This window comes from Crotalus tigris, unplaced genomic scaffold (assembly GCF_016545835.1).
Source record: "Crotalus tigris isolate CLP2741 ecotype Arizona unplaced genomic scaffold, ASM1654583v1 scf7180000024391.5723578, whole genome shotgun sequence".
In the NCBI taxonomy this organism is placed as follows: Eukaryota; Metazoa; Chordata; class Lepidosauria; order Squamata; family Viperidae; genus Crotalus; species Crotalus tigris.
This window is the reverse complement of record NW_024100561.1, coordinates 3,254,907-3,271,613: the sequence shown is the minus strand read 5'-3', so window position 1 is coordinate 3,271,613 and position 16,707 is coordinate 3,254,907. Positions and strand designations below refer to the sequence as shown.

The following is a 16,707-nucleotide window of genomic DNA, read 5'->3' as shown; positions in this document are numbered from 1 at the left end:
TGACATTTCCTTTTTCATGAGCCGTTTCCTTGGAAATAGAGGAAAGGTGCTGGGGCTACACCAGCAGTCTTTGATTATCCACTGTCTGCTTCTATGCCCTAATACAGTGTTTCTCAACCTTGACAATTTTAAGGCACGTGGACTTCAACTCCCAGAATTCCACAGCCAGCAATGCTGGCTGTGGAATTCTGGGAGTTGAAGTCCACGTGCCTTAAAATTGTCAAGGTTGAGAAACACTGCCCTAATAGCAGCCGGTGAAGAGTGTGTTCAAAAGGAGTGTGTGTGTTGACTTGTTATTTGTATAGCAGTATGGACAGATCAAGACAAGGCCTGGATGGCAGAAGGGAAAGAAGGTGCCTTCTCTTGCCACAGTTCAAATGATGGGGGCTGGTAGCTCCAAGTAGATTCCCTGCAGAGTCATATACACTTTTATTTAGAGCTCAGAAGAAAACTCTTGACTTACTTTGCTCTTTAAAAAAAAACAAATATCTTCAGTACTTGCTCTAAATTTTATTCTCTACACTCTTGATCTCTGGAAACTCAAATACTGTCCCTCCATTATTGGGGGGGGGGAGAATGGGGCAAGTGTAACCAAGGAATGTGTAACCATTATTCACCTCTAACTGTTTCAGGATTTATTTTTTTTAAGCATTAAGCCATTTTTCAGGCATCAGTAGACAAGTATCTGGTTGTTCAGTGACTTACTCCGAATGTATGTTGGCAAATGGAGACCATTTCTCTTTTCCTTCCTCTTTCCATTGCTGCATTCTACTCCAGTTGAAGGTTTTGAGTTCAAAGGCAGCCCCATCTAGAGTGCATAGCAGCAGTTACCCTGTGAGGTGCCCAGAGCATGTCTTGAGATCTCGATCTTGGAAAGGGCACTACTGCACTTTCATTATTTTATATTGCACTTATAGATACATAAGAAAGGGGGGAAAAATCTCTATTATTGTTACTTCTGTAATAAAACTAGACAACCCTTGACCATTGTATCATTGTTTCAGACTTACTTTGTTACCTAAACAGAGAAACAGAATGACCATGGGTGGGTAAAAAAAGCAATGGGAGTGAAAACAACTTCTGACTTCTTGCTGGCTTGCCCAATGACTTTGCATGTTGAAAGCTGGCAGGGAATATCATAAGTGTCCCTTCCCTTCCCTTTCCTGCTGCTGGGTGGGGGTGGTGGTGGGGGAAGGAGGGAAGAATTGAAGACTGGCTGGGAAACTGTCACAGAATTTTGAAAATGAAAATGCAGCAGTAGTCCAGCATTGCAGCAGTTTTGCTTAATTAAATATCACAACAATGAGATTTTTAGTGGTATATAAATATATCAGCAATGGTACTATCAATTTCCCTTTTTTTAATTCCAAAAACTAAAGGGCAGCAAGGTAATCCATGAAAAAAATCTAAAACAGCTATGAGAAATTTATAGCTTATATGCACGTTTAGAATGTGACCTATGAAATCTAGAAGAAAACAAGTCGATAGCAGATTAGGGAACAGGAATATATAGAGGGCAGAGAATCAAAAAGATGGTCACCATTTTTTGGATATCTCCCTGTGCAGTAAACACAGGGATTATATAATTATATATTTTTTAATTATTATTTAAGAGTTTAACTTGGGCTGAAAGTTTAAATAGAAACATAGCAGTGGACTGAAAAGTCCACTTCTTATCAGCAACTACAAGTGTCAGTATGCAGTGGCAGGCACAATGGGGTATCTGATGCTGATCATAAGAGATACTCAGTGCCACCCTCACGTACATGGTAGAAAGTACAAGTGTTAGTCTATGCACTTCTCAGAACAACAGAATAGAATAGTGCCTGGGTGAAAAGATACAGGTTCCCCAAAGGATTGATTTACATTTTTTTTTTCAGACAGAAAAACTGGAAAAATACTTCGTGAGGATTACAACAGACAAACTGATTCATACTAGAGTGAGCTGTATTCTATAAATGGTGTGATATCAGAGGTTCCACTCTGTTCAGGTAAACAAGCAGATTGCATACCTTTCCATCTTTCCCTAATTGTGTCAGAGCCACATTTATCAAAGACATGGAAAAAAGGAAGTGTTCTATGAATTATATTCCAAATCAGAGGCAGCGACTATAGAGTAGTTAAATGACTATTGACTGCGGTTTGTTCAGAGTTTTACAGGCACCCATTGTACTGGGCTTAGCAACTGAAATTTATGTATCTGGACTAATATTAAGACTGCAATCCAACAAAAACAAAAAGGTATTCAGTATTGCCAACCTAGTTGAATTTCTTCTGTGTTTTGGTTATTGGGAAAGTAGCATTACTATATTACAAGACAAATATGAGTACTAATTTAAGTTCTTTGTTGTGAATGAAAACAAGACTATTTCTGCTCTGAAATGCATTAATCATCCCAATGTTTTTTTAAGGAGAAATCTATTGCATATAAGTTGCTCTGTGACTATAGATGAATGTAATGTTCATCCAGAAAACTTTTATAAACAAGGAAAGGAAACAGTTCCAATGTATAGTTGCTCCTCAGATAAGACACGAAGAATCCAATTTTTAACCTTTTTGGGATTTTCAAGAAATGGGGATAAAATTCCAAGTATGTAGTGTGAAGCCAGGAAGAAAACTGTTTTCTATCATTTAACTTGTAGATCCTTAATTTTAACACAACGGACTTTGCTGTTCTGCTGGGCTCTAGGCATTAACCTTTATTTGGAATTAAAATGTCCCTTATTTAGGAATAATTTTCAGTGTTATTGACAATGATTTATATAATATATATAATTCTCTCTCTCTCTCTCTCTCTCTCTTTCTCCAGCCATCTTCTAATGATTGGTCTCCAGAGGATAAGGCAAGTAAATAAAAAATAATGAATATTGGGGGGGGGGAATCCCACATACAAAGCACATCTCTTCTCAATTTTAGGTGCAGTATAAATGCAAGACAGTAAATTTGATTGAACATATTATTAAAATTTCTTGAGATTGCTTGTTGTTGAACTCTGCTATTTTTTTGAAGGCTGCATTTCAAAATCATTTATTATTCAGTAGTATTCAAATTAAAAAAAATTTCACAGGTGTATCACTGAATGCACATATGAATCAGATTTCTCCAATGAGAAGATTGTAACAGATTGGGAATTCTTACACCATTACTAAAAACAAAAAACAAAAAACTTTAGGTTTTTTTCCCAAGATTTTTCATGTTATAATATCAACCTCATGAATTCTCAAATTTCCTCTTTCCGCTATATATTCAAAATAGACAGTGATTAATATTTATATGTATGGGTATGGGTAGATATATATATTTTCTTTGGAGAGCAGGCAATCGAATTTGTGTGTGTGCCAGTGTGCTCACAGCAGAAAAAAATGACAATAAAGGTTATCTTACCTTACCTTATTTTATCCTATCCTATCCTATCCTATCCTATCCTATCCTATCCTAACCTATCCTATCATCTATGTTGACTGAAATCCATGGATATGAACAGAATTAATGCCATATCTTATGGGTTTTTTTCTTCTTTGCAGAATTTGGAAAAGAGATTGCGACATTCATCTATACAATGGATGCAAAGGTTGTCCTCAACTTACAACTGCAATTAAGACCAGAATGTTTATTGTTAAGCAAGGCGGTTGAATGCAAGTCATGTCCAAGTGCCCAAATTTTGATCATGGAGATGCTGTGAGAGTTGTAAGTTCAAGGACCAGTTGTAAGTCACTTTTTTCAGTGTTGTTGTAAATTTAAATGGTCATTAAACAAATGGTTGTATGTCAAGGACTACCTCTATAGAGCTTAATATTAATACATGGCATGAACTTTAAATGTTCTTTATTATGCTTGTTATAACTGATTTTAATGTTATTTTATCATTACTTTTATTCTATACCTGTACCGCACTCAGTTACAAATATATAGTAAGTAAACAATTATTGACTAACTATATTGGAAAAAAATCTCCTTTAACGTATCTTGCTGTTGGCAGTGGACATATCTGACACCTTCACTTTTGCCCACATTCATTGTTTCAGAATCTCAAATGCTCCCCTTCCAATTTATGGAGTAAAGTATGCATTTTGGTCTATTCCTATTAAAAAAAATATTTTTTCATCCATCTTACATTAACCAATTCAGAAGGTATCTGGTAATCTGAGAGCCATAATGTATTGTTCTGTCCTGTTGTTACTAAAGATAGATTTGGCAGATAAAGAAAATTGTCATCCTAATTTACTGCAACAACCTTAATTTAAGTACAGAAAGATCAAACTGAGACTTTAAGCAAACTGTTATTCTGGCTTTTATTTATTTTTTTCTTACCTCCCCACAATATCTTAAACCTCAAATTTGTTCCATTTCATTGCTGAAGAAATGTAGAAATAACAGTAAGTTCTTGAAAAACGGTCCCAATGAAATTTTCATTCTTTGTTATTTGAGGGTAGTACTAAAAACTGACTGGCACTATATATTCCTGAAGGAGCAAGCTGCCAAGTTGGCCTAAGTTGCTTTTCCATATTCTTTAGACAACTTGTAAGACAATAACACAGATTGGTTTCTGACACAGTTAATGCTGCCCTGCTGTTCACATTAAGATTTATTGTTGCCCAGCAATATCTCCCTGATGTACGCTAGCAGCAGGCCAAAACTAACACACGTGTTAGCCTGCTTAGCAAATGTGTGGGAAAAGACTTTTGGAATAGTCACTGGACCTTTGCCATGTCTGGAGGCATCTTGGGCTTCTTTATTGAAGGGCACAGGAAGAACACACAAACACCTTCATTGACTTATCTCCGATCTCTAACCACCAGGTTAATCGGAGGAACATAACACCCTTCCCCATCTGAATTGATATGCTTCACATGGTGCATCTGTGTGTATGATTTTGAAGATTTCATACATTAAACAATTTATTTTCCTTTGAAAATCATAACACACATAGGGATGAAATATGTTTTAGCTTAATTTAACTGTAAGTAAAAAAAAGAAATGTAGCATGCCTTCCCACTTTTTGGAAAGTAGCTCTGCCAAAGTCACATGCAGCTCTCAGTTCTATAAATGTTCTGCATCTCAGTTCTAGATATTTTGACTGTAAAGAGGTATTTGTAACCTGATTTTTATTTAGCAACCTAATCAAGGAAAAGGGTCTAAATATATTGCTGCTGCTTTTTTATTTCAAATACTTGGATTTAGTCTGTGTTCACTGTAGACATAGCATAATGCTTTTTAGTGAAGAAACTCTGAAAAATCATTACCATGTGGTTCACTGATTTCCTAAACTAAATTATGGACAATATGCCACAAGAGCTAACAATTTTGTGACCACAACACTAGCTTTGTTTCACAAAATCTAATCCCTTTCATTGGCTTATTTTGAGCTTTTGCCCTCAACCCGTATTATGTAATGACACAAAATAATAATCTCATTTAGCATAATACAGGGGTTTTAACTATCTACAGTATTATTCACTTGTAGTTTTATTTTTAAAAATACTAAATAGTAATTTATATACATTACACAAACGTCATTTTAAAAACATACTTAGTGTATTTTTCAATGTTAGAAAATTCATGATATGCCTAAAAATGTCTATGGATTTTATATGTTCAAGCACTTATTTCTAATGGAAAACAATGGATTAAATTAAGATGGGACAAAACATTCACAGATCTTCAGTATTTGTCCGGTTAGAGTAGCTAGCCATAATTTTCTTATGAATTTTGGAAATTGGAATCCAAACAGTGGTGGGATTCAAATATGTGAACAACTGGTTCTCTGTGTGGATGCCACTTCTGGAAGTCCATTCTGGGCCTGGACAATGTAAAATTAGCTACTGGTTCTGCCGAGGTGGTGCGAACCAGCTGAATCCCACCACTGAATCCAAATATTTCTGAAAGACACTAGGTCAGGGAAGGCCCCTTGAAAATATGGTCTGTTCTGGAACTCAAGACATTTAATATAATTGCAATATCTAAGCAATTGATATATCTTTATATTTCTTGGATAATTTGTGACTAACTGCAGTTTTTTATTATCTGCCCATAATTCTAATAGCATTCAATAATATAAGCACTTGTTTTACTTTAAAACATGTTCCAAAACATTAAATAAATTTGACCAATGTTGCATTTAATTGAGTGGCAGACTAGTAGCAACGACCATCTTTCTATTCCATGCAGTTGATGGTAAGTACTAGTTTCCTGGAAGCAGTTAAGAAAAAACAGTAGATTAGTTTTCCATATAAACTTCATCTAAATAACCAATAAAGATATAATAATAAAAACCTAAACAAAATAAAACCTCGTATACATAGGAGGCCGTCCTTGGATCTAGTGGGAAAGATAAAGCACAAAATGTAGACCCATATAATAGTGGTGGTGTTCCTTCCCCCACCCAAACTTAACCATGTGAGCTAGACAGAGCATTAGATCAATATTATTTAGATAAACAACTTGAGCTCTCTAATCCCAGACTGCAAACCTTCCACTCATATTTCTTGAATTGCTTGGCAGTTCCATGGACTAAATGTGAAAACTTCTGTATTATTGCTGAGTTACAGAATCGGCCACTCCTACATTTTTACATTATTCAACATAATTTCCTTTAAGTAAAACCTGCTATTTTACTTAAAGGAAAAATGCTCTTAAAGGATGGTGAAGAAGAGTTAGATTGGTTGGTTTATGACCAGAACTAGCAACTCTGAATTGATCTCTTCCCTCCCCACACAGGAGGAGGAGGAGGGGGGGAGGGGGAAGAAGAGGAGAAGGAAGATCAATCCAGGTATTTTAAAGAAGATGGAATATATTCATGATCAAACAAAATAGATAAAATAATAAAATACAATGCAGTGTGTTTATGATCTTTTCACCTGGTATTTTTTTCTTCCTTCTCATATTCACACATTTATAGTGACTTTCCTGTATGAAACAGCCTTTATATGATGAGAAATGTATTTCAGTTTTAAAGGATTTTTTTAAAAAATGAACAGATTTTTCATTTAAACATTTAGAAGTTTTAATTTTTCATGATAGTGCTGTAAATGAAGCCTGGGTGTCCTGCCTTATGCATGTTTACAGATGTATTTACTTGGTAAATATTGCAAAACTAAGAACTGTTTATCTCAGGAGGTTTGGTTCTTCCAAATGCAGCCAGCAAATACAGTCAAGTGCAGTTCATGGTCTCCTGACTGAGATATGCAAAGTAGCTATGACAAACTTCTGCATATGCTTAGAAAAATAGTTCATTTGGGGAGTCATTCAGGATTAGGCCCCAATGATTAGCATCCTTCATGATGCTATTCTTGTGTGTAAGCTCTGTGCCTGAGGAATAAAACAGGTGATGAACACACAAATTATGCCCATCTCCTTAGTCAATCTTATTGGTTACAGGTACAGGGATATATGGAAGTTACAATGTGAAGTTGACAATATGAAGCAAAACAAAAATAGCATCAACAACAACAAAACACACACTGCCATGACTTTATCTGTGTGAATGTACATCTGGGAATGGGTGTGTATTTGTCTACAAGAGCTAATTTCCTATCTTTAATTGTTTAAGCCATCTAGTCAGATCCTACACAGACCAGACATGCAGACAATGCTTTAAAGAGCAACCTTGGCAAATAATGGGGGAGAAAAATGTTGCAGCTGGATTGTCCCCACATTCTTCAAATGAGAGTATTTCTTTGGGTCTCAGATCTTAGATCTGTGGTGGCGAACCTATGGCACGGGTGCCAGAGGCGGCACTCAGAGCCCTCTCTGTGGGCACGCACACTGTCGCCCTAGTCCTAGGCCTTCAGCTGGGTTTTATAAAACCTTTTCACTTTAGGCCTCTGCTGCTGTGTGCAAAAAAAAAAAAGATTCACTCAATCAGTCAATTTCAACTTCTCGCAGAAAAAAAAAGAGCTCGCAAAGCTGGAATTGATTGATTGAACTTTTTAGTCCCACCCAGTCTGCTGTTACCACTGCAGCCACGCCCACCTAATGGGCCACACCCACCCAATGGGCCAAGCCCACCAGGCACCCAATGATACATAAGTGGGTTTTGGGTTGCAGTTTGGGCACTCGGTCTCTAAAAGATTCGCCATCACTGTCTTAGATGAACCTGCCTATATTATGTCTTTGTTCCTTCCCCTTCTTTTTTCCCCTTTAACTACCATTTGTGAGCTGTGGGAGTGAAATAAGGGTAGATTATACCATTCATAACTTCAAAATGCAAAAGTCTGCCTAGAGTAACTGAACTCTCGACCATTTTTATATTTGCTATTTGGTTCTCAGTTTTAGACGTTTGTGGCCCTGAGCTTCACTTTGAATATAATGATTGAATGGCAATTTGGGAAGAGGGAAGCAATCAAGGATGTCCAGAAAAAGTATAGGAAAAAGCTTATTATAACTACCCAAATATAAGTCTAAAAGAACATTTTACTCATGTATGAATCTAAAAGTTAATAAATCTAAAAGTTAACAATCAACTAAGCTCTTCTAGAACTTGGGTGATTGTGTGGGCCTGTTAAATAAAAATCACAATGTTATTAACTTAAGAAATGCATATAAATGTTACAATTTCAAAGATTTCATTATATTTTGGCTTGTTACATTATGCCAATGCTGTAGCCCCAAGGAATCACTAATAATAGTACTTTTGGTTCAAGCCAGTTGGCTTTCATAAATTGTAGTTTTTGTTCCATTAAATCTGAATTAACATGTGACCATTTTTATTATAGGTTCTGGACTTGGATTTTCAAAATATTGCCTGGATAACATCATGGTTTAAACATCAAAATCTGGCCATGAGATATAGTAAGTAGCTGGACTTCTGTTCTGTGCTGCCACTTAAGCACAAAGCCAGTTTCTGATGATGATCTCAAGGTATTTATTACAGTCATAAATCTTTCACCAAAATAACATAAAGCACACTGCAAACTCCAACTTTCTGCATAGAAAATACTAGATATGAGAACTTGTTTTAGCAAGAATCTAAAGAGACAAATAATCAAGTCTGGAAAGATCCAAGAACAAGATTCCAAGTAATACAACAACAGTGTATGAACAGAGCTAGGAAATTTGAATATTTTTTGCCAGTCACAAAATCCATCTTTTTTTACCTAGTCTTGATTATCAACTTGAATTAATTAGCTGAGGCACATTTGTTTCTTTCAAATAGAAGTCAAGGCTTGACTTCCTTTCTTCTTCTTAATTTGCAGTGGATTGTTGCGTTCAGAACCTTGCCTGGATCAGCTGACTCATCCTGCACTTGTATCTCCTCTGGCACCATAATTTTTATGGTGCACACTGACATTCAGACAGGTCAGCTTCTTCAGTTTCTGACTCTGAAGTCTCAGACAGATCCCTAATATCTTCCATATATTTATTTTGTGAACATTTTATGGGCAGCTGTGGCTGTAGGTATCCCAACTGGCTGCCTTCCTAGCTTATATGGACATGGTTAAAAATGATGAAGTAACAGACAGTTGTGGCAGTTTTCACATGTGTATTCAATAGCCTTGAAATGGAGAGAATGTGGGAGCAGCTGCTTATAGCTGATAAGAGCTTTTGTAGTACTTGGATGATTGTGTGGGTCTGTTACATAACCATCACAATGACATTAACTTAAGAAATGCATATAAATTGAAGCAAACCACACTTGTCCAGCATTCATTAAGTACAGTTGTCATTTATTTCAGCAGCAGTGAAATTAAATGAGAACTCACTGCATGCATTGTTTTAAAAAGTGTAACAAATAGGAGGTCAGTATTTACCTAGTTTAATATTTATGTTAGATCTATAAATATAAAATACCACTCTAATGCATGAGTTACTATAGCAACAGTTTGGAAAGAAATGAATTGACAATGTGATTTTTGAACTTTAAAAAATATATCTTTATTCCTTTCTCTTTTTTTATTAGTTTCAGAGTTAAGTTTGAGCTTAATTTGTACCAGGAATTAACATTTTGAAATCTAAAGGCAGAACTAATGTTCCATCCGTAAGCTGACCAAATTAGTCTTCTATTCCTACAGAATAGCAGTTTATATTCCTTCTATTCAACAGGAAGTAAGTGATCCTCTAAATCAGGTCTCTCATTAATAGAAGGGGGTTAGCCATAATTTTTACAATGTATGGAATAATAAGTGCTAATGGACTTCAGGCCTCTAAATTGCATCCTAATCAAATGACCGTAATAAAACTATTACACTTGTATGCACTTGTAATAACTCCGGGGATCTCTGCTACACTGGCCAAAGCAAGGCTCAAGACAGGATCTCACAGATTCCTTTTGAGGATCATAGCTAAGTACTGGATCACACGCCACACTCTAGGTTTTCTGTGACTGGATGGCACAACTGTAAAGCTGCTCAGCAGCCAGGGATAAGTTAATATCAAGAGTGAGGGCAAGATGCTCTCTTTCTCTTTCTCTCTCTCTCTCCCTCCCTCCCTCCCTCCCCCATGCATAGAATTCAGGTAAATATTTTGATTCACATTGAGTAGGGCTCTTGTCCGAAGTTGCTGTTGCTTTATAGATGGTTCTTTTCCATAGACTTCCATGGTTTTGTGTTGTATAGTACTACAATAACCTACTGTTCTTGAATTACCATGTGACCCAGCAAAAGGCCTTGAGATCTCCTCAATTTCATTCTGTTGAGCTATTTAAGGCTACCAAAACATGCCCTAGCTAAACCTTTGTAGTTTTCCCCTATAAACTAAACACCAATTCAGTGGGAGATGACAGATTGCTTCATATAGCATGCACACAAGCCCAGACAATAGCCGTAGCCATGACTGATTGCCTCGCTGTAACCCACTTTATGTTAAATGCATTCTTGCTGTTCAATTCCACAACTGTAATTTTGTTCTTCTGCATCGCTCAGCCCTCTGTGGACTAACCAGGTTCCTTCAGTAATGATTTCTTTTCTATTGTATTGTTTTCTGCATAATCAAGTTGGTAGGTAGGGGTTTAGGTGACACAGCCATCTGTCAAGTTCATTTGCTCTGAAAATGCATGGTATAATGGCCTCTACAACTTCAGGCTATCTGTTATAAAGAGAGAATATCAGCTTTTACCCTGCCTGGCCTCACCTTATCATCCTCTTCAATTTTTTTTTGTTTTTTTCTGGACCAAAAGTATAAAAGCCCCTCAGTGTGACTGATTAAGGCTTTCTTTGGTTTAAATAGCCCGCATATGATTGCCTTATATTGCAATTTATGTAAATAATCCAATTAAGGAAAAAAGAAAGTAATGTTTAAGCTAACGTGCTTGTCTTGGAAATTAAAGAGGTTGTTGCAAACTGCAGCATTTTTGAGTTATCATCCCTGTTTCATTGACATGCTCACTGCTGTTTTCTTGAAGTTTGCATAACATGCAAGAGGAAAGTAGCTTGGATGCCAAAGAGAAAAAGAGAAGATAGTGATACATCTTCCTTTGCACAAATGAAAAAGCTCATAATAATTTCTATGAAACCTTTATCAAATAGAGGCTGTTTACGGAGCTGACAGATTTTCATGAGGAGCAAAAAAGAACCAGTCACGCTGCTCAACTTTTCTTTTTAGTTGCATTAAATTTAGGAGAGTTTGGGAATGAAGATAATTAGAAGCATAGAACATAGAAAACCACTGGCAAAAAAAGACCTAGTGGTCCATTGAGTCTGCTCTTTTTTTGTTTGTTTGTTTTCTTTTTAATTTATGCATTTATTTTTTTTATTTTTGTCAGTTCATGTGTTTATCCCAGGCATGTTTAAACATAGTTACTGAGGATTAACCCACTACAGCTGCTGGAAGCTGGTCCCAAGCCTCTATTTTCCATTAAGACAAGCAAACAAACAAAACCCCAATTATTTTTGTTTTAAGTTATCATGGCTAATTTAGGACAAGCAGCACGTAGTAACACTAAAAGCTGATATTTGGTGGAGAATTATTAGGTACATTTAATGATGATGTATGAACAATTTTGTTCATAAAATGAAGTCTATATCTATTACTTAAATTAAAATATTTAGGAACATGCCACATTCTGATTTCAGGCAAAAGTTATGGGATTAACTTGTCTCTGTGTGTTTTTATTGTTCTTTGTTTTTAAATGTTTTAAAAATTGCCAAACTATCCAGAGTCATGGGAGTTAGCATATAAATTTAATAAATTATGGTTGGTTACACAGTCAAAGATCTTTATTTTGGATTTGGAATTTTTGTCTATATGTCGAATCCTTTCCAAGGATCTGGGATAGGCAAATGTGGTTGTTTAATAATATTAAAGGTATTGTTGCACAGTGTAAACTGTCCCAAGTAAACCTGCCTTTTGCAATTGACTGGTGGTGATTTTGTCTATGCCAATGGTGTTCAAATGAGTCTCCAGTTGTTTTGGGATTGTAATCAAGGCATCCATTATTATGGATACTATCTTTGTTTTATTTTGCTACAGTCATTCTACTTCTATTTCCAGGTATTTATATTTTCGGATTTCCCCCCATTCTTTTCTATTCTACTGTCTCCACATATAGCAATGTCTACTATCTAGACCAGACATATCAAACTTGCGACATCATGTGACGTCACGCAACATATCGGAGCTTTTGGGGGGTGGGCGTGGCTCTGGTATGATGAAACCAGCCCGCGGGCCAGCAGTTTGACACCCCTGATCTAGACTTCTTTGTCTTTCTTATCAACAATTGCTAAGTCTGGCAGACGTCTATCTGAATTCTAAAATCCCAGAACACTAACTTTTTTCTTTTTTATTACTTTGTCTGTTTTGTGGTCCCACCAGTTGTTGCTTGCAGGCAAGTGATATTTTTTTCAGATATTCCAATGCACCATTGTTGCTACTTTACCCTGCCATTGTTTGTAGTCAGTCTGTGCAAACTTCTTGCAACAGCTGACAAGGTGGTCCCCTGTTTCTTCACCTTCTTTACAGAAGCTGCACTTGCTGTCTATTGCTGTCTATTGCTGTCTTCTCAATTCTGGCTTTGTATGCAGTTGTTCCTAAGGCTTGGTCTTGTGCAGCCAGAATTAACTCCTCTATCTTTTTCTTTCAACTTTCCTGCTCTTGCCAGGTCTTGTTGTTATCTGCTTTACCTGCTATTTTTTTTAATGTACTGGCCATATAAATCCTTGCTTTTCAATGTCTTTTTTATTCTTCACTTAGTCTTTCCTATAGGACAGGAGTGTCAAACTGCTGGCCCACAGACCGGATGCGTCGTCCAGAAGCTACGCCCACCCCATTGCCGGCAATGGCAAAACCATCCTGATACATTGCATTACGTCATGTGACGTCCCGAGTTTGACATGTCTGCTATAGGATATTTTGGTCTCTTTGGTATTCAGTAAGCCTGATATGGTAGACATGGTATATTAGCTTCAATGCATCTTCTTCACTGTCCTTCAGATACTCTTCAATGTCCTTTTTACTTCTTCAGTTACTCAGCTGCAACATGCCACACCCATCTTTACTCCTTGGTAAATAAGCCCTGTCAATCACTCTGTAAATGGAGTACATAAATACATTGTCATTATTTTTCTGATCTTCCTATTCATCTGACTCTTGTTATTTCTAGGTACTTGATTTTCCAATCATGTGGCAGGGAGTTACCGTAAATGCATTTTTGTAATCAGTCAAATTTACATTTAAGTTCCAAGATTATATTGTCAATTAGGAGCTGATCTTTTGTCTCTCTGTTCTTTGGGCAGTTTTCTTTCTGCTCCGATAGAAAGAGCTTGCTTTCAACTAGATGCTGTTGGACTGCATCAGCTTCCATACCAGTTAATAATTTCAAGTTATTGATAAGCAGGTAATTGATATGTAGCTGCCTGGTGCTGCTCCTTTTGTTTGATCATTCATTATCAGATAGGTTTTGCCAAATGTTAACCAATCTTGGTTTCAGCTCTTTACAGTTTGTTGTTAAACTGTTTGGCAATGAGAGAGAGAACAGACCAATCAGATATTTCAACCAAAAGCCATTCAGTTCGTCTTTACCCAAGCACTCTTGATCTTCCTTGCCCTATTCTCCACAATTTCTGCTTTATTACAAGTTCTTTTCATTTTAACTTCTTTTCTCCTTCACTACCTCCTTTCTCCAGGCTGCATTCTTATTGTATTTCTTGGGTTGGCCCACAGTTGTCACCAGAATTGCACTGTTTCCTCTTTATCGGGTGTCAGCTGGTTCTTTGCAATCCATTGATGGATTGGTAGAAATGTTTCTGATCTGACTGAAATTAGAGAGTCTGTTGATTTTCTTGGCAATGGCTGTTATTTGCTACTATATTATTTCCAGTGCTTTCTTGATTTTTCTTGTCTCTGAGTAATATTTCTTGATCAGGTATTCTTTGGTTGTCTTGTTCTTCAGCTTCTTTCCTTTCATCTGTTCAAGTTCACTTGCATCTGATCTTAGCATGCGGATCTTATTTTGCAGCTTGATCTTCCGTTTTGGTGGTGCACTGTTTGGCTTTCTTTCTTCTTTCTTGACTCTGCATCCAGACTCTTCAGTTATAACTACAGCTGCACTGTACATCAATCGAGTTGTTTCTTGCAGTGAGCTGGTGCTTATATCTGATATTACGGCAGTGTTTCTCAACCTTGACAATTTTAAGGCATGTGGACTTCAACTCCCAGAATTCCACAGCCAGCATTGCTGGCTGTGGAATTCTGGGAGCTGAAGTCCACATGCTTTAAAATTGTCAAGGTTGAGAAACACTGTATTACGGTATTGGTATCTTTTAATACTTAGACTAGCAGGGTTTTTTTGTTAACAAGCTTCATTGCAGGCAATCTTAGTCTGTTGTTTTTGTGCTGTTCTAGATGCTGTTATTCTTTGTGTAAACTCCTTTTGTTTTTCTAGTTAGAGGACTTTGTTCTTTATGAAGAGAAGGAAGAAGAGAGGTGCGTGGTTTGGGAATGAAAACAGTTCAATAACAATGCTGGCTTTATCTATGACTGACTTCTCCAGCTTCCCTCTACTATATGACCTATTTTTGGCAAATCTTTGATTTCTTTGCCCTGGGTAGACCTTTGCAGTTTTTCCAATTCTTTTTCCGTGAATACTTTTGTATCATAAACTGACGTTAACTTGCTAGGCTCTGTTCTGTTAGTTATGATTCTAGATGTTGTTCTTTCTAGAACATTTACTACTGCTACTAATGTTCTACTTTGTAGAATATTTACTACTGTTATTATTACCACTACTATTATTATATATAGAAAAATATGAACTCACAGCTATCAGTTCTTGGACCTCCTTCACTTCTTTTCACCTGTCCCTCCCTCCCTTTGTTCAATATTTCCAGATATTGAGGAAATCCTTTAGGTATTGCTCCAAGGGCCCTGATCATGATTGGTACAACAATGGAATTCTTTTTTTTTTTTTTCATAAATGTTCAGCTTTGAACTGCAAGTCCCAGTATTTTATAATGATTACCAATTATTTTTCCTTAATCCTAGCATCCCTGCAAGGCCTCAAATCAGGAGTAACGGCAAGGTGATTCTTCAAGCTGAGGTTTTTATTTCACACTTGTAGACAAAAATCCTGCTAGACTGAGCCCTCTACAATATACTCTGTAAACTACTGGGGAGGGGCTGTCTTTGCCTTCTTTCCCTCACACATAATATCTGGACTGAGTTGCCTCTTATTCCTTTGTTTGGCCAATTCATACTCACAGTTTATCTTGATTAAAATTGTTGCCAGTGGGCTTACTGATAGTATAAAGAATAAAGTTGTATGGAGTGTGTCACTATAAAAAGGATCAGCTGCCCAACTAGTCTCACTGTTTCTGAAAATCTGTACTAAAAGGCTACATTTTTATTGGAAAAGTTGACCACAAATTTCTCATGCAGTTCTGACTATGAGCACCGAGATTTATATTTATTGTTGACGTTAGTAAATTAGGATTCACAAAAGATGGCTTTGTTTTGCTTTTTAAAGATCATTTTGTTAGGTTTTTTTTTTTTTTAGTTTTGTTGTTTTAGTTCAAAGAACTGATTATAAGAAATTTACTAGGTTTGTTGTGGTTGATGATTCATAACTGGAGTGCTATGACCCTGGATGGGTGTCAGATTACATCAACCTGTTTCAATTATAAAGGAAAAAACGTTATATCTCATTTTTAGAGGATGGAGTTTTTCTAGCCACTCTGCAGATAGGCTTCGCTGTAACAGTAAGGTAGCTGTGTTGTCTCGACAGCTGGCTTTTTGCATGAAGGACTTCAGAAGTGGCCTGTGGTGGGATAAAAAATAATTGCTTTTGCCCAAGATATTTTCCATACCATTATATGCTATAATAATCAGGCATGTACATGGAAAGTGCCACCTGAAGTGAGCTTTCCCCAGCAGCTGTGTTGGTAGTAATGAGACCTGAAGCTTTGAAATAAGCAGTTCATGGCCAGTAGCATCTTTCAACTTGGGCTGCAAATAAGTCCTCAGAAGCTACAGCCTTATTCTTCCACATTTGGGAATGTTAGTCAAATGTGTCCTGGTCTCTTGGGGCCAGAAGACCCAAGTTTTGCAGTTGAGGTTAGATAGCTGCTGCTTTTGACTAGCGTTAACTATTTTTCTTCTGGACCTTTGATTCAGTCAAACTATTGAGATATCTGACTGTGCTCTCTCTTTTGCATCCAGTCCCAGGGAGATGGTGGCGACAAAATGGAGGTGCTGGTCTTTGGAGTTCAGCTTGTTGCAAGTGGAATTGCAGTTCCTCTGAACGATCCTACATATATAGGTTAGTGGAGGTCTGGATGA

General features: G+C 36.8%; 1 long non-coding RNA gene across 16 annotated transcripts in view; it reads left to right on the top strand.

Annotated features, from left to right (window-relative positions):
• Positions 1 to 3,528: 3,528 nt before the first annotated feature.
• LOC120301751 overlaps positions 3,529 to 16,707 on the top strand; it is a 62,157-nt gene continuing 48,978 nt past the window's right edge. For 4 of the 16 annotated variants that reach the window (XR_005555009.1, XR_005555002.1, XR_005554997.1 and 1 more), the window contains exons 1-5: positions 3,529 to 3,706; positions 8,715 to 8,790; positions 9,195 to 9,297; positions 9,899 to 10,044; positions 16,588 to 16,687. This is a non-coding gene — a long non-coding RNA (uncharacterized LOC120301751). Of the gene's footprint in view, positions 3,707 to 7,377; positions 7,502 to 8,714; positions 8,860 to 9,194; positions 9,298 to 9,898; positions 10,045 to 16,587; positions 16,688 to 16,707 lie in introns of all 16 variants that reach the window. The other 12 variants (XR_005554999.1, XR_005555005.1, XR_005555003.1 and 9 more) reach the window with 11 other exon arrangements.